The 23,650-nt window shown below is 39.9% G+C and overlaps 1 protein-coding gene across 3 annotated transcripts in view; it reads left to right on the top strand.

Annotated features, from left to right (window-relative positions):
* Positions 1-18,397: 18,397 nt before the first annotated feature.
* Positions 18,398-23,650, top strand: part of eya4 (EYA transcriptional coactivator and phosphatase 4) — a 64,867-nt gene continuing 59,614 nt past the window's right edge. For 2 of the 3 annotated variants that reach the window (XM_034700008.1, XM_034700007.1), the window contains exon 1: positions 18,399-18,779. The gene's annotated coding sequence lies outside the window, so the exon portion shown is untranslated. Of the gene's footprint in view, positions 18,780-23,650 lie in introns of all 3 variants that reach the window. The other variant, XM_034700009.1, reaches the window with a different exon arrangement.

Below are 23,650 nucleotides of genomic sequence, written 5' to 3'. Positions count from 1 at the left end.
AAGAGGTGAGACAGTGGATTTTAAACCAGGGGGAAGTATCAGTTGAAGTCCTACCTCTCATTAAATCTACACCCGGCAGGTCAAAAGGAAATGAATCAGTCTTCAAAGGTCACACTGTAGCTTAATCACAGAATGTATTTCTCTTATTTCCAACAGGAGTGAATGGATCCTGAACTGGAGCTGCAGTTTCCATCAACGTCCAAAGGAGGCGCTGTGAGTCAGAGCTTTGGGGATTTATCTGCAGTGGAGCCCATCCTATCATCTTCATTGACATTTAATGATAATTATAACTTGGGTCACACCAGGGGCAGATGCACACACACTCACACACACACATACACACATACACTGCCTGGTTAAAGACATGAAGACATTAGCGGTAACTTGACGCTGAGTGAGTATTGATCTACTCTCAGGGGGCTCGGAGAGTGAGAGAACACTAGACAGCACTTTATCACAGCACTTGACCATCTAGGCTTGTGTGTGGGTGTGGGTGTGTGCGTGTGTGGGTGTGTGTGGGTGTGTTAGAGAGAGGAAGAGGGAGCTTTAACAAAACTCCTGAATATATTCTGTAGAGCCGGTCTTTTGAATACTCGTGCACGTTTTAATCTTGTACTTCATTCATCACTAAAAGCTTTCTTATCCTTCCTTCCTTTCCTCCTTCCTTCCTTCACCGTCTCCTCCTGTGAGGTCCTCACTGACACATTCAATCTGCATCCATTACATTACACAGACCAGACTGAGTAGTAATCAGGCCTGTGTGTGCATGCGTGCCTGAGTGTGTGTGTGCGTGTGTGTGAGACCAGTAGGGATTTCGTGATTATGATTGCTGAGGACACGTGCTGCTCAAATTCTTCAGCGTTTGCCTCCAAACGAAACACAAATGCCAAACAAAACAATAAACCCTCGGAGAGGGAGAAATGACAACATCATATACGGCGCTTTGACTCTGTTTCTTGAAGATATCCAGACCACAGAAACATACTCAAAAGTGACCAGAAGGGACCTGAAAACAAGGAGCAGATGGAAAAACAAGCACATTAAAGCACAGATGTGTGTTTCAATGTGTGTGTTCTTGTATCTGTACATTACACTGCGATAATTCAGCTGATAATTGAAGCATGCTTTAACAGTATGTTATATTAACTTTCATTACACTCTCAGGCTGAGTTCCAGAGAGAGTTGGCTGATATATTGAACAAGATATCTATTTCAGGCATGTACGTATAAGCAGTTTCCCACTCATGTTTACATCACTGTCCCTAGTTACTCCAGTTTTTCAACACAGCCAACATTAAAGATGGAGGTGCCACTTCAGAAGGAGCTCCATGAGTCTGGACACCACTCCAGCTCACTCTTGCCCTTACAGCAAACACTTCCCCTGTATGTGCATAAATACATTTTTAACACCAAGCAGCAACCTCTGGTTTTAAAAAATGAAGCCAATCTGAAAGTGCAAATTAAATGCAGTTCCTAAAGTGTCCACTTGTCCACTGTCAGAGCCACAAAATCCCCATTAACACTCATGTTAAATACCCCACTTCACACCAGAGATAAACATGTTCACAGCCTTGTTCAAAAGCTATTTCGGTCTGTGTAGCTCATTTCTGTGTTTGCACTCATTATCTGGGCATCCATTATAAAGGCTAAGCATTATCACTCCCGCCTCAAAAATCATTGGTTGCCCCCTCCCCTCCCTGGATGAACTTTACAGATCACGGTGCCTTAAGAAAGCCAAAAACCTCCTCAGGGACCAAACACACCCGGGACATCACCCATTTGAACTGCTGATACAGGACATTAAAAACAAAGACAAACAGGCTAAAAAACAGTTTTCATCCCAAAGCAATAAGTACACTAAATGCTAAGTAATGCAACATAAAATGGGACGGTGCAATCTTTTTGATCACTGAATGTCTGACTGTTGAATGCTGTATGTGTCTCTTGTTTTTATTTATTATTTTTTATGTTTTCTCTATGACTGTTTTTATGATTTTTTCTTTTTCTTTTACTACTGTTCTTTTAATGCATCTTTTTGCACTGAAATGGGTTGCACTTCAATTTTGTTGTAAAATGTACAATGACAAGATATATTCTATTCTATTATACAACATTTGCATAATTTAGGGGCACAGCTGAGTTTCCAGCATTGCAGCTGTTTGACAGGACAATTAACGCCCACCTCAGCCTATTTCTGAGTCAACTGAAACTTAGATTGAGTAACCGTTTCAAATATGGTACCCATCATCATTGGCTTCAAACCACACAAAAACCAAATGGTGACACAGAGGCTGTTTTCTAAACTGCATACTATACAAGTAGTATGTACTGATTTGGTCAAAACTCAGTATGTAGTCATCAGTATGTGAACAAGAGCAAAATCTGCAGTATGCCAAACTAACCGGATGTTGTTTTGATTGGGGAAAATGTCTTAGTATGAGGCGGACCAGTCTCCCTCGCGAACTGCTTCCCACAATGCACACCACCCTCAACGTTTCGCTTCTTCTTTTTTCTGTATATGAATCAGAATCAGAATCAGAATCAGCTTTATTGGCCAGGTATGCTTGAACACACAAGGAATTTGACTTTAGTAAACTGTGCTCTCTTTGTACAAGGCATAAGAATAAGACATACAAATAAAAATAAAATAAAATAATAACAATAACATCAGCTGTAAATACAAAAGAACAACAAATAGGCATGACTAATATGTACAGTGGTGAGTAGCAGAGGTAGTTTTTACATTATGAAAATAGTAGTTAAATAATACAAAAAACTGAAATATGGAATTCTGCTTGGAGAATTGTTGCATTGTATATTTACATGTATGTTTACAGAGAGTATTGATCCAACAGGTATGACACTGTTATGGTTTAGTGTTCATCAGAGTGACAGCCTGGGGGAAGAAACTGTTCTTATGGCGGGTTGTTTTGGCGCACAGTGATCTGTAGCGCCTGCCGGAGGGGAGGAGTTTGAAGAATTTGTGTCCAGGGTGTGAGGGGTCAGCGGTGATGCTACCTGCCCGTTTCCTGGCCCGGGACCGGTACAAGTCCTAGATGGGGAGCAGGTCGACACCGATGATTTTTTGTGCAGTCCTTATAGTCCGTTGCAGTCTGTGTTTGTCTAGTTTGGTTGCAGATCCAAACCAGACAGTGACTGAGGGAACTTGCTGTACGTACTGCATATCACATTCATGGGTAATATGTAGCAGGCAGTAGATCCCACAGGCTAGTGTCCGATGATGTAGATAGATATAGATCAAGAATCCAGCTTCACCTTGAAAAATTGGTGAGATATCCCTCCAGATTTTGCTCTACTTTATCTTTTCAGCTGCTGATCAATATTAAAGCAGTAAATTGATACTATGTCACATGTGCTTTGTTCATGAGACAACAAACCACACAACAAACTGAGCATGACATCAGGGGAAAATGGTGGCCTATCGGACTAAGCGTCCCATGTATAGAGGCTACAGTCCTCGTCGCAGAGGTTGCCGGTTCAACTCCCTGTCGGTCAACCATTTGCTGCATGTCTTCCCCCACTCTCTACTCCCCACATTTCCTGTCTGTCTTCAGCTGTCCTGTCAATTAAGGCACAAGGCCGGCCCCCCCCAAAAAAACAAGGAAATACCATGACCTAATGCAAGACAAGCTAACAGACACCATAAAGAAACATGTAAACACCACCTACTACTCTGATACATCCGCTAGTTCTTTGTTTTCATCCACAACAGACTCATCATCAGGATTTAGTCTGGATGATTCTCAAACAAGCTAACTCTCCATGTTTTCCATGATGCTAGCTGTGTTGATGTGACTCATCTTTCATTGGTCATACTAGCGCAGGCAGCAGCGTTTACCGCCATTTTTTTATGGGGGGGAATCATGTTAAACAAAATATCAATCATAGCAGAGTATTTTTATGTACTTTCAAATGTTTCTGAAGGGGAACTTGATCCCCAGCGATCCAACTCAGAACTGAGCGATGATGTGTGTATTTTGAATCTGGGGATAGAAACACTTTTCTTTTGCTGTTTTATTTTTTTATCTCCTCTCTCAACAAATCATCATTCTCCCAACATAAACCATTACTTTAGCTCGGAGGAATGACGGCAAACCAGCGTATCCAGCTTTCTTTTTCCCCCCCTCAAAATCCCCTTTGAATGATCAATCATTCGGTGTTGTCCACAGAGCACAAAGGAGCAGAATACGTCAGATGTTATTTTTCTGAAAGTCCCATTTTTCTACTAATCAGATGAAATAAACACATTAATCTGAGGAATTTAGAAGCACAGGGCATTGTTTTTGTTACGGCCTGGAAATTAGTTTTCGCCCCAAACATTAAAAAAAAGAATCAATCATGTTAAACATCAGTTATTTATGTTTCATAAACTTGAGGCTTCATAAGCTATTTTTGTGTGTATATGCATGCTAATGTGTGTTAATGAGTGTGTTACCCATAAATCACGTGTGTAAGAGACGAAAGACGCAGAGAATAAAATGAATCAGACTGAAAAGATCAAGAGAAACCTGTCTCATGGAGAGCACAGTGACAATACGACTCTGAACCAGAGCCAAACAGTGAGCAGGTATCGAGTTAGGACACATTTATGACCAAAATAAGAGCAATAAACTGAAGGAAGAGGGAGACGAGCCAATAGCCTGAAGGACTGAGACTGAAGACAGTCACTGTCTGGACCAGAACTTATGTAGTTACACTTGGCTCGACTTCTAAGGAGAGGCCAGTGTGTGTATGTGTGTGTGTTCATAAGTGTGTGGGTGTTGAGGGAAGATTTGGGAATCTACAGAAGATAGTAGACTTGCTGTATCTTACATGATTAAAACAAGGAAGTGAGACAGCAGAGCCTCAGCGCGTTAATCAAAATGGGTTGGCAGGTGTGGTATTTAAGAGGTGAACTACTTCCTGGTGAGTATTTCCATTTAGTGTCATGACATTGTGAGATAAGAAAGGTGTAAAATCTTTGCTAACTGGCTGTGATGTGAGCTGGGTAGTGGTTGAATTCTGTAAACTTGTTCGAATGTGTAATTTTTATTTATTTATTTTTATTTATTTATTTATTTTTGTTACAGAAACTTTACCTTCAGCAGGATAAAATGTACACGTTCATGAGTAACATTTACTGAACTTCAGACAAGAATTACAATTATGCACATATTGCTGTTGGTTAGAAATGACAGATCCTTTCTTATCTTCTGCCACACCAGGTTTCGTGTAAAATGAGCTAGTCATTTTTAGTAATCCTGCTGAAAAACAAACAGACCTGAAAACATAACCTTAGTGACAGAGGTCAGAACATGAAGCACATTCTTCTTTCAAGTCTTGTTTCTAGTGTGAGGTGACACAAACAGACACTGGCATTTAACTAGAAAATGTTCACTCTCTTCTGCGCCTTGCCCTTTGGGATGCAACAATTAGGGATTTTGGTGATACAATAATAATCTGAGTAATAATCATGCATTCATGATTATCATGGTTATTATGCATTCATTTATTTCGCATATTCTGGAGCACTCCCTCAGAAAATTTTGAGCACCAAACATATTTGTATTTTGGTGTGTTTTTAAGCACCAGTTTGTTTTGAAACTGTATTTGGATGGGGGACTTATTTTCGAATGTGTAATTTTAACCAGAAGTTATGTATAGTGATTTCACAATAATTGTTATAGATTGTCCTTGTGAAATTGTGAAGTTCTGTATTTAAAGTGTTTTTTAGTTTTTTAGTATTTATCCCTGGCTCTTGTGTTTTAAAAAAAAAAAGTTATTTTAGTCTATTTTAATTTATTCTTTTACTCTTTATGACAAGCCCCATCTTGCACTGCTGTTGTCACTGACATGTTGACTGTTGAGTATTGTTTGTCTGTTTGTTAGTGTTTGTGTTGTTTATCGACAAGCTGGTACACTGCAAACCAAATTGCTCTCTGGGATTAATAAAGATCTCTTAATCTGAATCTGAATAATAATAATAATAATAATAATAATAATAATAATAATAATAATAATAATAATAATAATAATAATAATAATAATAATAATGCAGTCCATGGCTCAAATTAAATTACTCAAAATTAAAAGCCAGATTAAAAAGGTAAGTCTTTAGTTTACTGAGGTGGAGAGTTCCAAGGTTTTGGTGCATGAAAACAGAAAGCTTAATATCTGCTTTTTACTGCAATGCTCAGACTTAGTTTTGGTAATTAGAAGATGGAAGCTGTAAGCTCAAACATTCAGAGCACTTGTTAGCATTAGCATACTCTACTCTAGTGTGTACAGAGATTTTTTGAAGGTTATTGGATTTAATTTGTTGGACCAAATTTGTTTGTCAAGGTTTTGTTTGAATCTCAGAATTTGAGGAAGAAATATGAAAACCCCCTAACTTAGCAGGGATCAGTAATATAGATGAGGTCTAGCATTGTAGAGGACATAAACATACTTCATGTCCCATATATAAAGTCTTTAACCAACTTTTTTATGCCAAGCATCTCAAACATTTTTAGATTATATTCTGGATAAATATAGAAACACATTGAGATTTCCAGTTTAAATGTAAAACCTAAGAAGTCCTAATGCTATATAAACAGAGGACTTCTCCATGTGTCAGACGAATAAAGAAGGTCATCATTCATTCAGCAAACGTGTGTCAGTCAGAGTCTTTTTTCACCTCCATTAGTCCTCAAACTGGACTCAAAAATCACACGTACACTTAAAATGAGAGACAGTCATGAGCCCCTTCTCCCTCTTTCCTCTCTCCTCTCCCTCAGTGTGTTTTCTTCTCCTCATCTTTTTTCTCTTTTAATTTGGCCTCTCTGTTTGTTTTTCTTCATTCTTTCATTAGTTAAAAAAACATAGCAGGAATTCCAGCTGTAATACCGCTGAGATTCAGTATCAGTGCGGCGATTCGGACCCGTGTGTGTGTGTGTGTGTGTGAGTGTGTGTCAGAGGAGAGGAGAGAGAGAGATGGCAGTACACTGGGGGGAAGTGAAGCATTGCCTCATAATGATTCATCCCTGTGCTATGTGTGCATATATGCTGTATGTAGACCTTACATTTATACAGGGGTAGAAGAGATATCTAACTGTGAGATTCACCAGTTGACGTTTATGTGTGTCTTTTTATTCTTAACCTCATTAACAAAGACAGTCATGAGATAAGCCACGTTACCGGATTGATCTGTGCACTATATCCTACATCAGATAACCTATGAAGGTCGACGGAAGCAGTCGGGCTGAAGGGCTCAGATGATTTTCATTAGAAGAACCAGATTGCAAATTCTGAAAAGGTGCAAAGTTCTAAAATAAAAGCAACCATGGAAATGTACTGCAGCTGAGAGTCATGCTGTAAAAAGCTGAAGCAAATGTGTTGACATTAAATCCACTGCATTTGCAAGAACCCAGAAAACACATGCAACAGAAAACAACTGCAAATCCAGTCATCACAACAAAGTGACTCCTGTTTTAAGTGGCTTGGTACAATGCATTGTTTGGACTTTTTTCAGCATGTCTTTTCACTTGCAGCATATTTCTGTTGTAACTTTTGCTTGTGTTTTTGAATTTGCATCAGCTACATTACCAAGTAATATTCCTCTTAGCAAGTCAGTGGCTGAGAGATAATATTACTGTCTGGTAGCATAGAAAAGAAGTGAACTTGAAGCTAACTCTCAAAGCAGAGTTTACCGTAGACTCTCTTCTTCTTCATCATCTTCCAATCGGTGCATTTTCTGTGGCCACTCAAAAAACAAAAATACGTATCAATCAATCTTTATTTATATAGCACCAAATCACAACAAATGTTATCTCAAGACTCTTTACAAACAGAGCAGGTCTAGACCGTACTCTATGTTCAATAACTAACAAAGACCCAACATCAAAACCGGATAAGATTCAGTCCCCTCTTACAAACAGGACTCAGTCTGATCTCATCTTAATCCACCATGAGCAGAGCACTTTGCAGCGTTTAGCAAGTTACAGTGGCAAGGACAAACTTCCTTTAACAGGCAGAAACCTCCAGCAGGACCAGACTCATGTTAGACACACATCTGCTGAGACTGAGTTGGGGTTGGAAAGAGGGATAGGGGAGATTAAGAGAGTTAAAGTAAGTGATAGGCAGAGAGAGGGGAGAGATAGGATCCCAGTTTGTCAGTGTGTCAGTTTCCCTGGCTGTCTAAGCTTATAGCAGCATAACTAAGAGCTGGTCCAAGCCTGAGCCAGTCCTAACTATAAGCTTTATCAAAAAGGAAAGTTTTAAGTGTAATCTTAAAAATAGAGAGTGTGTCTGTCTAGATGATTCCAAAGGAGAGGTGCCTGATAACTGAAGGCTCTACCTCCCAAACTATTTTTAGAGACTTTAGGTAAAACAAGCAGGTACGACTTTAGGTTACTAGTTTGTCCTTTTTGTGCTCCTGTAGAAGCATGGTGATGCAAAGTGACAGCCTCTGTTAAAGGGGACTCGCTCCTTATGTAGAAATAAAAGACACTTGTCTAAGTTCACAAAAACAAAACAAATCTTATAATTAGGGGATTATTCACTAATTTAAACATACTTATGGACACTGTGCCTCTAAAAACTACACACTGCACCTTTAACTGGATAAAGCTGAGTGGTCAGAGCGGATGGCGCGGACACAGGAGCAGGTGATATCATAAAACATAGCGGTCTTTGAGTGCTGACATATTCTTCACAGCTGGACATCGCATGTTCTTGAGGAGATAACTTACAGAGGCTTTCATGCATTTTAACAAACATGTGCTGTATTTCAATATCTTCAGTTTTGCAGCTCTCTCTCTCTCTCTCTCTCTCTCTCTCTCTCTCTCTCTCTCTCTCTCTCTCTCTCTCTCTCTCTCTCTCTCTCTCTCTCCCTCTCTCTCTGTCTTGCAAACACATTGAAACACACTTCTGCACAACATACATCAAATTCACAGCGGTGAAAATCACGAGTGATTTGACCCTCGACGGCTGCTGCAATATCAATCAAAGTCTACGTTTTTAACAGAGCAGCACGCTCAGTCATGTTAAAAAACTTAACTTTTGCATGTTTGACTTTGATGTAGCCCTCAAGCTTATGTGTTTTTAATGGGATATGTAAGGTGTAGTCAAAATTGAGCATTCAGTTTTGGGTTCAGTGTTTGAGTTTTGGGCTTAAAAATAAAAAAGTTAAGAGTTTTTAATACGTTGTGTTTTGATGCTTTCGCTCTGCCACCATGAGAATTTAGACTCATGCTTAAGAAGATACATCAAAACGTTTGAGCTCAGTTACATAATCCGCAGTAATGCCTCTCCTACAGTCCTTACCTTTCCTCCCCCGGTCTACTTATTATGGCTGGGGAAACCGGTGCGGGGGCGGATTCTTGTGTGACTGTTCTTACACTTAAATATTATGTCCATAACCATAAAACATTCAATCCACATAAAGCCAAGTGTTCTGGATCTGGCCACAGTAGCCTCCCCAGGGCGGTGCAGTAAAACCGGCCCGAGACGCCATTAGGTGGAGGGAGCTGGAAGAAATACTGGACAGAGGCTGGGACCGAACGAGCGCCAGAGCACAGCTGATGGTAAACTAATTTTGTTGGCCTGACCCACACCTCAAAAACAGTTCATGTTGTGTTCACACGCAGGGTGTGCACGTCTTTGCAGGACACACACACACACACACTGTAGCGTATCAAGCTTCACAGTGAGGAGTCTCTCAGGGCGCTTATTGTGGGACAAAGTTTGGACCCTTCGTCTCTCACTCTCTATTTTTGTCTCTTCTTTTAACTGTTCTCACACACTCACTTGATCACCACCTCGGTGGATGAGGCATATGCTCCATCATTCGCCTTGTGGGACAAAAGACTGGGAAGAAACTCAGAGAGAAGTCGTCTGCAGGCTCTTGGAGAGCGAGGCTGGATTTTCATGTGGTGGTCGTGTTCGGCTGCAGCTTTCCTGTCTGTCAAACACTGCAGGAGTCTATATCTGGATTTGATAAACAATGAGAAACATTAGTCCTGTCTTTAATATGATTGCTCAAATTTGTCTGAGAGTGGTTGCATAGTTTTAAAGTTGAAAGTTAAATGCACCTCTTTCTTGAATCTTTTCATCCTGCACAGTATTTAGGGATGATCCGACTGTGATAACAAGAGACCACCAACAAAACAAACCTGCAAAGAAGAGTCATAATAAACGTCCAGCATTGACTGTCTCTATCTGTAATATGTTTGTCTTTGTCTGTCACTGGACACTATTAAAGGGTCAGCAGAAAAAAAAAGCTGTAAGTGTAACCGGAGCAGCAGCTCCTCGGCAGGACATTACAGGAATTTACGATGTGTTAAATGTTTCCTTTGTTCGTCCCTGTGGCAGCTCGCTCCGGCAATTAGGGGAGGCAGCGGCCTGCAATGAGCTCATTACACCACCTCCCTCCCTCGCTCGCTCAATGTCTCTATCAAACGTCACTTTTCTGCAGAATAATTTGATGGATTGATACTTCAAGCTGTGAATCAAATCCAGTGATTTGCGATTGAGCGTGCAAAAAAAATGCTTCACACTTCCATCTGATGAAAAAAACAAGAGTAGCTATGTTCCATATGTGCAACCAGAACGAGTTGGAGGTAATATGTCATTTGATTTTCAGTCACTTTAAGGGTCAATCTGAGTCTTAACCAAACTGTGGCACTCCGCCAAAGTCTAAAAGTCCACCCGACGTTAAGCTGTGCACTCGAAACCCTGAAATAAACCCCATGCACTATTCCATTTGGCAAACCAATTTGGGATGAAGGGTGGGGGCAGTAAAGGGAGAGGTATAGGTTAGCTGTAGTAATAATCATAAATCACCTCTGAAATGCTGCCATGTCACATGCCAGACTGGGCCACTAATGACCAGGCCCATCTTTCACCGGGTATTTTTATCTGTGTGCCCTGACACTCGACTTCTGGAAGCGTCCTCTCGTTTTACGTCGTCAGCACCTCAGCCCGGCCTGAGCACAAGTTCCTCACATATCTATAAATATCAGCCAGCTAAATGGCATTTTCTCCCAGCCGCCCCCCTCCGCTGGCAAGAACCAGAAGCTCTGTGACTTGGCAAAGAGACCCGCTGCTCTGCGCCTCTAAACATCTTGGGGCTTAGCCCGCCCCTCCACCCCACCTCAGCGTCACCCTCCCAACAACAGCTGGCCAAAAAAATAGATCCATCTGCCACTGCCTTCAGATTCCAGAGTGGCTCAGTTTAATTGAACAAGATGAAATTGTTTTTGCTAAAGTTTAGTTTAAGACCACCTGTAGGAGTCATGTGTGTCTTTGCTGTTGGAGTTGCTTCATCAGTAAATATCACACAGACACATAAACGCACGGACACACAAACACCTGTACATGCTCTCTTTGTGCAGAATGTTCTGCCAAGTTTTTTAAGCTCACTGACATGTGGCACTAGAGTCTGCAGGTCAGCGACAGCTTCCTGCTATTTTGAGCTCTGTCACAGCTTGAGGTTTTAATTTATTCTGCCAGAGTGTGTCAATCACCGAGCAGCAGAGCGGAGGCCTGAGTCTGCTGCAGGAAGAGAGAGGGAGGGAGGGAGGGCGAGGAGGTTCACAGCAGGGTGGATCTTATTAAAAGAATCAAACAGGACGTGAAACAAACTGATATCATGACACACGTAAACTAAGCCTTATACCTCTGACTTTAGAATTTAGGTCTCAAGTGTTTTTACTCAACTTAACCATTCTCTGATCTCGCTCCTTCAAATCTGTCGGCACTGAAATGTAACTCTTGTTTTAAAGCCTGAGTGGGTCATGTTGTTTTGGCGGCATTAGTGAGTCATGTTTGTGTTTTTTGGGCCATAGACTGTATAAAATATGGACGTAGTATCCGTGACGTCACCCCTCTGTTTCTGAGGCGCTGTTTTGAGGCCAATCATCGCCATATTGCTGCTGTTGAGTGATTATGACGTAAAGAGGCGGGCTTTGAGCCTCCTAGCCAACAGCTACAGTGTTCCCGCCTGTCAATCAAGTCAGCTGTGCCTCTCATTGGAAGACTCGAAATCTCAATATCTTTGAAATTGCTGCGTTAGAAAAAAATTCACCCCCCGTACAGTGTGTACCGATCTAGACATGAACTATCCAGACTACACTTGTCTTTTGTACCAGGCTGTAAACATGTTTATTTCTGCTGTAAAGATCGTCTTTTTTTAATTGGCGTGTATGTGGTTTCCGGTACTTCCGAAGCCAGCCTCAAGCGGATCCTCGATGAACTGCAGGTTTCAGCACTTCCGCATTGGACTCATATTTTTAGACCGGAGGTTGCCGCTTGGTTTGGGCATGAAAGGGTGGAACCTGAAGTTTAGAGTGGGGCTCTTTGAGTCAAGTCTATTGATAACTGATATAATGGGCCTCATTGATTTTATATTAAAATGGACACCTGTAATGAGCTCCCCCTGCTGGCTGACTACAGCATAGGCCAAAAATCCTGCCTCTTTCATTATAACAGAGTGAACATGGGTCAGACTAGAAAATTGAAATACACATGAAACAGGTTTTTCTCAAACAAAGTTTCTGTTGTTATTGATAGCTCTCATCAAGCTGATTTATCTTCAAGTGTTCATTTTTCCTAATAAGAATCTGCTCTGCTGCGGACTGTACGACATCAGTCCTGCAGGTTGCTTCTATGCATACCTTGGCTGCACCAGCGCAACATGTCAGCGCTCATCAAGGCTTTTTTTTGATTTCACATCTCACAATGGATGGAAATGAAGGCACATTGCTCGTTCTATGCACAGTCAATGAATAGGCCTTAAACAAGAAACTTAAATACACACAGTGAGTTAAAACGAGTGATTGTAAAACTCAGTAGAACACTTTCACAAAGACAGACAAGAATGTGAAAGTGTTGTCAGCCTCAGAGCACTGTTAACAACCACCCATAGATTGTGTCATATTTGAACCCATGCTGTGGCAAAACACAAAACACTTAAACACTCATGTAACTGTACAGTGCTCATCTTGTTCAGCTCAGTGTAAAAAATGACTGAAAAGCTCAGTTATGTCAGGATAACAAACCAGGGCTCAAATCTCTTTTGACGGTATGCAGAAAATGCCTCCCTCCCTTTTGTGACTTGGGTCTCCTCTCAGGGTGCAAAATGCAGCTGTGCAGCACAAAGTGATCCGAACAGACTGAAGAACTAACGCCTCGTCTTTTGTGGCCTTCTACCCAAATCTGCGATCGCTGTGAATGTTTGTCATGACAGCTGATACACAGGTTTTCCTCTGACGTACTCTCTCTAAAGGCTGCAGAAAGAATGTGCTGTGCTTAAAAATATGTCTTTATATTTGGGAATAAGTGACTGAGTAAATGTTTCCTTTTGCAGACATACTTTTAATAGCTAATAATCAGAGGATAATTTCTAGAGATAGACTGATTGGTCAACAATGTATAGCAAAACACTTCTAGTATGGCCTCTAGATTGGAAACTCTTGATATAGTGAAGTACACAGTGCACATAACATGAAGAGAGTATTATGAAGTGCACAGTGCACATAACATGAAGGGAGTATTATGTTTGAGGCATGCAGGTAGATAACCTTCCGGTGGAGAAAACATGGACACTTGTCCTTCAGGGTGTCTCTCCAGTGGAGAAAACATAAATACATTTACTTTATGGTGTCTTTCCAGTGTGTAGTTGTGTCTCAACTAGAGAAATATGATAAAGTGTCCTTCAGGGTGTCTTTCCAAAAGAGAAAAACAAAGAAGTATCAATTGGCGTGTATACCGAGTGGAAAAAATTTAATGAAGTCTCCATTAGGGTGTCTCTCAAATGGAGCAAATGTGATAATGTGAAACTTTAAGTAATAAAATGTCCCTCAGGGCGTCTTGCCAGTGGAGGAAATGAAATGAAGTTCCCTTTAGGGTGTCTCTCAAATAGGGAAAATGGTACAAAGGGTCCTTCAGGGTGTCTTTTCAGTGGAGAAAACATAACAAAATCTCCTATGGGTGTCTTACCAATAGAGAAAACAAATTAAAGTATCCTTTGGAGTTTCTACCAAGTGGAGAAAATTGAATGAAGTATCCTTCAGGGTGTCTTTCCAGTGGAGAAAATATAATTTAGTGTCCTCTGGTGTCTTTCCAGTAGGGAAAATATAATAAAATGTCCTATAGGTTGTCTTTCCAGTGGAGAAAGTGTAATTTAGTGTTCTTTGGGGAATTATTGCAGTAGGGGAAAACATAAAAAGGGTCCTATAGGTTGTCTACCTAGTGGAGAAAATGAAATAAAGTGCCCTTAAGGGTGTCTCTCAAATAGGGAAAATGTGACAAAGGGTCCTTCAGGATGTCTTTTCAGTGGATAAAACATAACAAAATCTCCAATGGGTGTCTTACCAATAGAGAGTAGAAGAAAAAAGTATCCTTTGGAGTGTCTGCCAAGTGGAGAAAATTAAAAGAAGTGTCCTTCCGGGGTGTCTTTCCTGTGGAGAAAATGTAATAAAATGTCCTATAGGGTGTCTCTCAAATAGAGAAAATGTGATTAAAATGTCCTCCAGGGTGTCTTTCCAGTGGAGAAAACATAATCAAGTGTCCTTTGGAGCATTCTTCCAGTAGGGAAGAAATTAACAAGTCCTGAAGGGTGTCTCACTAGTGGAGAAAATGAAATTAAGGGCACTTTAGGGTGTCTCTCAAAAAGGGAAAATGTGACAAAGTGTCCTTCAGGGTGTCTTTTCAGTGGAGAAAACATAACGAAATCTCCTATGGATGTCTTACCAATAGAGAGAAGAAGAAAAAAGTATCCTTTGGAATGTATAATAAGTGGAGAAAATTAAATAAAGTGTCCTTCCGGAGTGTCTTTCCAGTGGAGAAAATGTAATTTAGTGTCCTCTGGGGTGTCTTTTCAGTTGGGGAAATATAATAAATTGTCCTATAGGGTGTCTTTCTACTAGAGAAAATGTGATAAAATGTCCTTCAGGGTGTTTTTCCAGTGGAGAAAACTTAATCAAGTGTCCTTTTGGGCATTCTTCCAGTAGGGAAAAATTCAAGAAGTATCCTGAAGGGTGTCTCCTTAGTGGAGAAAACATATCAAAATCTCCTATGGGTGTCTTACCAATAGAGAGAAGAAGAAAAAAGTATCCTTTGGAGTGTATACTAAATGGAGAAAATTAAATGAAGTGTACTGAAGGGTGTCTCCCTCGTGGAGAAATTGAAATGAAGTGCCATTAAGGGTGTCTCTCAAATAGAGAAAATGTGATAAATGTCCTTCAGGGTGTCTTTTCAGTGGAGAAAACAGCTTGTCAAGTTGCCCTCTTAGTAGAATAATTGAAAAAAGTGCCCTCCAAGATAACCTGAAGATGGAGAAAAGAAACAAGAGCCCTACATGGAGCCTTTCCTGTATGAAAAGGGTATCTGGGTACAGATTGTCTTACATTTTTTATTCCTCCTGCTCTTCAGTAAGCCGGAGGCTGCCATCAATGTTGTCCCATACTAAGAGTTTGTTTATTTTTTTACAAGTGGGTAACATCAATGTGCAGGTGATAAAAAGCTGCATTCATGTCTCCGTACAGTTTGCAGGTCAGATTATCTGCAGAATCTAAAAGTATTGTAAAAGAAAGGCTTTCTTTTCTTTCCTCTCGCCCCTTTGTTTTATTTGTTTCGTCAGTACGTCAGCGGTTCCTCGTTCTTTCTAGCTCCGCCAACTGCTGTGCCAGCCAATGCCACAAAAGAGCAGAACTCTTGTTTTTCAGTGTTTGTGTGAGTGATGCCAGGGAAACTTTGGTTCTTTTAATCCTACATAAAATTATCCAAAGACTTTTGGAATCATGTAAACAACTAGCATTTGTTTGCATGCGAGAGGAAAGAAAAGCAGGGAAAAGGATGGAAGATGTGTTTGCATGTATATCATGTGCATGTGAATGTTAAAACCATCAATCAGGGATGAGTCAGAGAGGCTGCTGACATCAGCATCATCACAAATAAATGACAGCATGTTAAAGGACAGCAGCAGGATCCAGCAGTCACAGAACCCAAAAAACCACAACAAACCACAGAAATTTAACAAACAAACTGAATTCTGAGGCCAAATCTGTCATCTTTATGGAGCCACTGTGGAACACTGCTGTCTGACTGGTGTTGTTGTTTCGATCCAACATGTTTCCAGGCTTTATTTTACACAATATTGAAGCAGCTGTCTGTTTACCTTGGTGAAGCATTCTTCAGCAGGATTCCTGTTAGGGGACGTTAACTTCAAGTGCATTAGGACTCAATTTGAGCTGTGACTTTGAGCTAGTGCTGGGCGATATGGCCTCAAATCAATATGATGATTTAGAGAATATTTGACCTCAAACACAATTAATGCTTTTTGTTTGTTTTTGCTTTTTTTGCGCTCATAGTTTATTTACAAAGTTTGTCCTATAAATTAAATATTATTTAATAATATTTCTTCTAATGAAAGAGTGCGTTATCTTATCTTTGTTATTTTAAGGTATATGAAGGACACATTCTGTCCTGATAAAGCTGATTCTGTTTTATGTCTTTAATAGTGGTAAATGCATTTATATTGGTCCATGTATTTGTGTTGTATTTTTAACTGAACAGTTTCAGTGCATCACAAATAAACTGGATAAAATTGTATCAATACAATCTGCATAGTTTCTCTGCTATAGTTTTTGGTGGCATTTTGGAAAAGGTTTTGCTTAATGAAGATGGACAATATATCTAGAGTTACATAATGTCTCAAATTGTATCTGATTTAATTAATATATTATTTTGTGAATGATTGTGTGTTTGTTTGCTGTTTCTAATGTGCCTGTGATCTCGACGACATTGGAAATGAGGGAAACCTCAATGTCTTTTCGAGAATGAATAAAAGTTTTGAATTGAATTGAAAATATGAATGATTATAGGAGACTTGGGGTGGAGGGGGGGGACTTGATCCCTGTTTTTCAGAAACTGACGCTACTGCCCTGCCTGCTGATCTGGGACATAACTTTGAACAGTGTAAACACCTTTGGTAGAACTACAGTAATCAAAAATACTCATGATGTCAAAGCATCAAGGAAAATAATAAGTGAATCTAATGTTTGATTAAACACCATTAATGGTCAAAAGACAGCAGTGGAAAAACTAAATGTACGCACACATCAGCACAACACCAAACACAACAGGACGACTGCTGACAGTATGATCATGGTGCAAAACACTTAATGTGCAACATATAGTGTGTATACATTTTTTTATTTATGGCGTAATAATAATTAATATGCAATAAAATCTGTGGTGAAAAACTTTTAATGTGAAATACACATATGTGCAATCTTACATATGATGGAATAACTTAATATGCAATTTCTATTATGATGAGAATTTTGTGTAGAGAATTATATATTGTGCAATTATTCTTTCTGTGTAATATTCATGGTGCAATCAGTTGTCATGTGCAATTATTATCATGGTGCAATACCTTTTTTAAGTGTAGCAATATTCCTGTAAGGTACAATGATACACAAGGTCCTGCACTGAATGCACTCTCTGCTTTCCTTCATCTACCTCCTTTTGTAACATTTATGTATGTTACTTCTGTTACTCCTCTTTTTTTCTGTTATAAAAAAGCAAAACAAACTCTGTCATAGGATGTCCAATGGCAATAAAGGCATGACCGACCACACTCACCATCGTTATTTTCATTATTCTATACATTGGGAGTTCACAACTTCATCATCTTCAGAAAATACAGTGTGCAATCTCAAGGGAATAAGGTACTGTCACATCTGTGATCATGGAAAACAAAAGGTTGTTCAGAGATCAGAATTCCAATCATGACAACATCTTTCACAGCCGGCACAATTAATGTCTGCTTTAATATGTCAGATAATCTTGATCCTGTCTTCACCTTTACCAGTCTAAAGGATTTGTTTGAGCAGATTGTCAGCCTTCATCAACTCTCTCATTATCGTCTTCTATAAAATTAAGAAGCATTTTGTTGTCTTGACATTCTGACATTAATTTACAAACTCCAAGAGTAAGTGCAGCAAAGGTCTCCTGTGGGAAAAAGATGCGGTACATAAATACAATCAATGAAGAAATAAATTCTAAGATAATTCTTTAAGATAGATAGATAGATAGATAGATGGATAGATAGATAGATAGATAGATAGATAGATAGATAGATAGATAGATAGATAGATAGAGAGATAGATAGATAGATAGATAGATAGATAGATAGATAGATAGATAGATAGATAGATACTCTGGTCAGTGGGTGCATCTTGTTGTTTTGCTCTGATGGGATAAATAAAACTGTGAGCTCGTCATTTGCTCAAACTATTAATAAGAATGTCACTTTGGTATCCCCCCCTCCTTCCCTCCCTGCCCTCCTCCCCCTCTGAACCCCATTAGTCCATTGGACTCTTGCCCAACAGCGTCCGCATGGCAGCTGGGCGCATGCGCAGCGGCGCGGTCGCAATAATGAAGTTTAGTGTAATGCGTGTGAACAGCCTGGTGCACAAACTTGGACGCGGAGTGAAAATAATGGTGTTTCCCGCTGAAGTGAGCGGACAGGTCACTCAGACAGAGACTCGGGACTTGTGTTTGAGTTTGTAAACGTGTTAAATCGAATGTGAATGACTCCTCCGGCTTTGTTTTTTCGACTCTGGCTGGTAATGGGCAGCAGAGGCTGAAGTGTTTAGATCCAGTCAGTGACAGGCTGCAGACAGCAGGGAGAGCTGTGCGGAGGAGACCACTCTGTGTTTGACTATGAAAGTTTGTGAGGAGTGAAGGAAATCTGGGAGCTTCACTGGGACGAAAATAACTTTCCACAGCAGGTAGGCTATGTTGACTTTGTTTCTCTGTTTATACTCTGATACAAACCTGTGGTTCCTCTCTGGAACATGGTGAGTGAGGTGCCTGCAGATCATCATGACAGTTATGTGACATATTTTGTATCCATGTAGCAACAAATCATAACACAAGAGCAGGTTTTCATAAATTGTTAAGGGTGATTAAATAATGATCCACCACGAGGAAGAACTTAGCAACAGTAGCAAGAATAAACTTCATTAAGAAAGGCAGAAAACTGGAGCAGAACCAGAGTCATGTTGGACAGCCATCAGCCTGCATGAAATCTGAAATATCAAGCGTACATTCTTTAAATTATGGCCTATTTAAATTGTTTAATCTTAAAAATAAAAATGTAAAAAAATCCATCTTGATATTTTATAAGAATAAAAACAAATGATTATTTTTTTGCAATTTTTTTCTCTATAAGGCAATTACTCATACCTTTGAATTATCTCGTGATCATTTACAGTTAGTGTAGGCCTGTTGGTCAGGTTAGGCCTTTCATGCTTTTATTTCCCCCTATTAGATTTACAGGTGGAGACTTATTTACATAGACGAATAACATGCAGGCATTTTATTCCGAGCGTGCTGACATGGATTTGATCAGCACATGTATGAAGCTGCGACATGAAGACTCTCGTGATTAAATATCTTCTTTTTTGTTCCTATAGAAAGAATAAATAGTGAATCTGATAATAAGAGGTCTATGTGGTGTCTTTTCATCCCCCCTCCTCCTCCTCCTCCGTGTCCCCTCTTTGCTCCGCCAGCATCCCTCCGCGTGTCCCCGGTTTTTTCTCCCCATCTCTGCCCTCATCATCCCACGTGGAGTTTGTGTTTGTATTTGATATGGAGGAAAGAGGGAATCTTAAACCACGGCCGGGCTCTCAGGGCTTGAATGGCCCCTGGTTATTGGCCTGCCCCTAACAACATGACAAGTTACACTGCGACTGAAAATCTGATAGGGCCTTCTGCGCTTTAATCCGCGCAGATTAGATTTCACATTAAGGGCTCAAATTTAACCACCGATTATTAATGCGAATGGGACATGGAGGTGGACCGTGGAGGTTTGGTGGGGATGATAAAATGCTGGACGCACAGAGGCTGCAAAACATCATCGTTTTTAGACTGGAGCTGTTTTTAAAATTGTTTCAATTTATGCAGTTTGGCCTTCAAAGTATTTACAGCCTTACTGCAATTCAAATTTATAGAATTGCGCATCCTGATGAGGAAAATATGACGTATTTTACGCATTGATGTTGTCCATATAGGACTACTGTCGTATAGCATGTGGGTCAATATTTCAGAATTTGTATAAATTGGGGTTTTTTTCAGCTTTTTTTTTTTGTTGATCCTTATTTTTTTGTGGAATTATCTTAATTTTATACAGCAATTTTTTTCTTCTGTTTTTCTTCTGAATTTCTCTCGCATATTTAGCTTAATCTCTATAGTAAAATACGTTTTATCTAACACTCAAAATAAAAAAGCCTATATGAACAAGTGTGGAAGATGCTATCTTAAATTATATTTAATCAAATGGATTGCCAAATAGATAAAATAAATAATAATAGGCCTAATAAAGAGGCATTCAAGAACACTGCAATTTCCCTTTAAATGTCGCCCTTGTGTCTAAATTTCAAACGAGCCATATCGTAAAATTCGGCCCACGTTAAATATTTATTATTTATTGTCTTGAGAATTATTCCAAAATAAATAAATAAATACATAATAGTAATAATAATAATAATAATAATAATAATAATAATAATAATAAATAAATCCTGTGTATGTTCTTAATACTGTGTATAATTCTGATTATAGTGGGATAACCCATTCAAACTCATAATTACAGATGTAGGGTATTAGAATAAGTGTGCGTCATGACGTAACATAAAATGACACGTTATGGAAGAAAATTCTGGAAGTGAATTTCACTCACCAAAACCCACCTATTTAGAACTGCTTGTAACGTGTGATTGCTTTTAAATGTATTTTATTCATGTTTTTATTAATCTGTTATTTTATCCTCTGTGCAGTGTCTTTGAGTTCTCAGAAAAGTGCTTTATAAATAAAATGTATTATTATTATTATAATAATAATAATTATTATTATTAAAATTACTCGCACATGCAAATTGTGATCAAGTCTTTAATATGACGCCTGCGGTTTTTCCATCACCCCCTCAGTTGGGTTTGTACACTCAGCCTGGAATCACCGCAGTGTGTGTCGGCCTGTGGAGTCCACTTTTAATCCTCCGTCGTCTCGTGTGTGTTTCTTCTGTCAAAATCCATGCAGGGAAATATAATTCTCTCTGCTGGGACACTAAAGGAAATGGCAGCATTATTGATTCCCTCTGCAGTGTCAGGTAACTACGGGGTGGATTAAGGGCCATTCGAGGCAAGCCTGGACTGGGAGAGTTCATCAGAGGAATTTCAAAGTCTGTAGGATATTCCAGATTATCAGTTCATACTTAACCCTTAAAAATGAGTTGTAATTATAACTTTACGATTCTTTCTACATTTGTTTTTATAAAGAATCAATAATGAATAGGAGGGTGAAGTTCAAACAGACAGAAGGCTGATTCTGTCCTCCACAAAGGTGAGAGGGAGAGAGGGAGGGGAAAAAGAGAGAGAGAGAGAGGGAGGGAGGGAGGGAGGGGGAGACTGGTGCACAAATCAATTCACCTGAGAGACGCATTATTGTCTTGGGTTTCAGGCGAGGAGGAGCTGAACGCTATGAAAAATTAAAAGGATGCCAGTTAGTTTAAAGGATCGAGCCAGAAACCTCCACAGCACGCACAGTCGCACACACAAATACACACTCTGGCACTAGAAGAGGAACAAATGTAATGTTCTGCCTGTGTAAGGCCTTATTCAGGATAAAGCTGGCATTTAAAATACTCATGAAACTGCAGAAGAGGATGTTAACGCAATCTTCTTACACAATATATTATGATCTGTAGTTATTTTTGTTGTGGCTTGTCCTCTCTGTAGTTGTTTGTCTCTGTAGCCGGCAGATGGCTGTCCACCAATGAGTCTGGTTCTGCCTGTTTAAAGGGAAGTTCATTCTTGGGCTCCTTTATGGTGGAATAATGTTGTCCCTGAGACTAATATTACAAAAAGTGAAATACAATCGGTGAGACTTACTGAGTTACTGGGTGGTTATGCAAATTAGAAACTCAACAGGGTGAGCAAGGACCCAGACGTGAAGCAGAGGAGTCTAGTCTCACTCTGAGGGGATTCTAATTTACATAAGCACCTGTTCCCCAAATGTTATCCTGCTTATTCCCTGGATACCAGCTCAGGCTATATACACTAGTTGACACGGATTATAGATTTGAAGAGGATTTTACACATTCAAAAACTATTTATATATACAATTAAAAAAAGAAAAAAGGTAACGTTAGAGAAGGTGAATGAGTAATTTCTGTCCTCATTCAAGTCTCCTTCCTCTCTGAGTTACACAAAAGACTCACCTTTTACATAAATTAGGCAAATAGCACAACTTTTAGCAATTACTACCGTAACTATGAGATGATTTTCAACTTATAGATGCTCTCACCAGCTATAGCAGAGGATGTTGCTCCACTCGATTGGGGCCCAGTAGCTCCTCAGGCTGCTCTCACATCTGTGCCAGCTAACTGTCATTATTCCCCCACTCTGTCAAGACTAGCCTGAGAAGGACACTAACTTTTTTGCCACAGTGCCAACAGGCAGAGATGAAATAAACTGGAATCTGTTTCCACCAAGCGGCAACCTCCGGTCTAAAAATGTGGAAGTGCTGAAAAATGCAGTTCATCAAGGATCCGCTTGAGGCTGGCTCCGGAAGTACCGGAAACCACATACACACCAATTCAAACAAGATGATCTTTACAGCAGAAATAAACATATTTACAGTCAGGGTTCAAAAGACGAGTGTAGTCTGGATATCTAATTTCTTGATTGGCACGTAATTGAGATTACGAGTCTTCCAATGAGAGGCACAGCTGACTTGATTGACAGGCGAGAACACTGTAGCTGTTGGCTAGGAGGCTCAAAGCCCGCCTCTTTACGTCACAATCGCTCGACAGCAGCAATATGGCTGCCACCGATGATTGGCCTCAAAACAGCGCTTCAGAAACAGATGAGTGTTGCACGGATACTACGTCCATATTTTATAACGTCTATGGTTTCCACGGATTGATTTGATGCAACCTGTGCGATCAGGTTGTCTGTTGCTTTGGTTTTGATATTGAGAATTAGTCACCATCGTTAAGGAGTTTTGACAAATCAGGATCAAGCATTTAACACAGCTGGGTAATAATGTGAGATAAGATAAAACCTTACCTGCTCAGCTGACGGCACACTCAGTAAGAAGTAGCATTTTCAGGCTCTTAAGAAACATACTCTTAAAGCTAGGGTTGATAGTCACAGAAAACTAGCATGAATTTGAATGTAGCATTTCCCCAGGACTCCGTCTAACCCCTCCCTTTGGAGTTCCTCCAAAATGACGCCCCCGCTCACATGCACTAGCGCCGCTGATTCGCAACTATATGATGGTGACTAATTCAAAACCGGTCCTCAGCACATCGTTTGTGTTTTGCACTACGTCAACTCATGTCTCGCAGGAGGCGGGCAGAACGGCAGGACGGGATTTGATTGGCTTCATAATTTGGCTCCTGATGGCAGGGATTGGTTGGTGTTTTCCCAGGTTTACTCTGGCTGTAGATAGCAGCTTTTTTTGCGCTCTTTTTTAAGAACACATTATGTATTGATTGCTATCAGGACATAAAGATTATTTTAACCAGTATAACAAAAAGTGTATCTAAATCTTACTACCAACCTTAGCATTAACTGAAATAAAATACAGCAGATTTTTA

Source organism: Notolabrus celidotus, chromosome 13 (genome assembly GCF_009762535.1).
Source record: "Notolabrus celidotus isolate fNotCel1 chromosome 13, fNotCel1.pri, whole genome shotgun sequence".
In the NCBI taxonomy this organism is placed as follows: Eukaryota; Metazoa; Chordata; class Actinopteri; order Labriformes; family Labridae; genus Notolabrus; species Notolabrus celidotus.
This window is presented reverse-complemented; position numbering and strand designations above follow the sequence as displayed.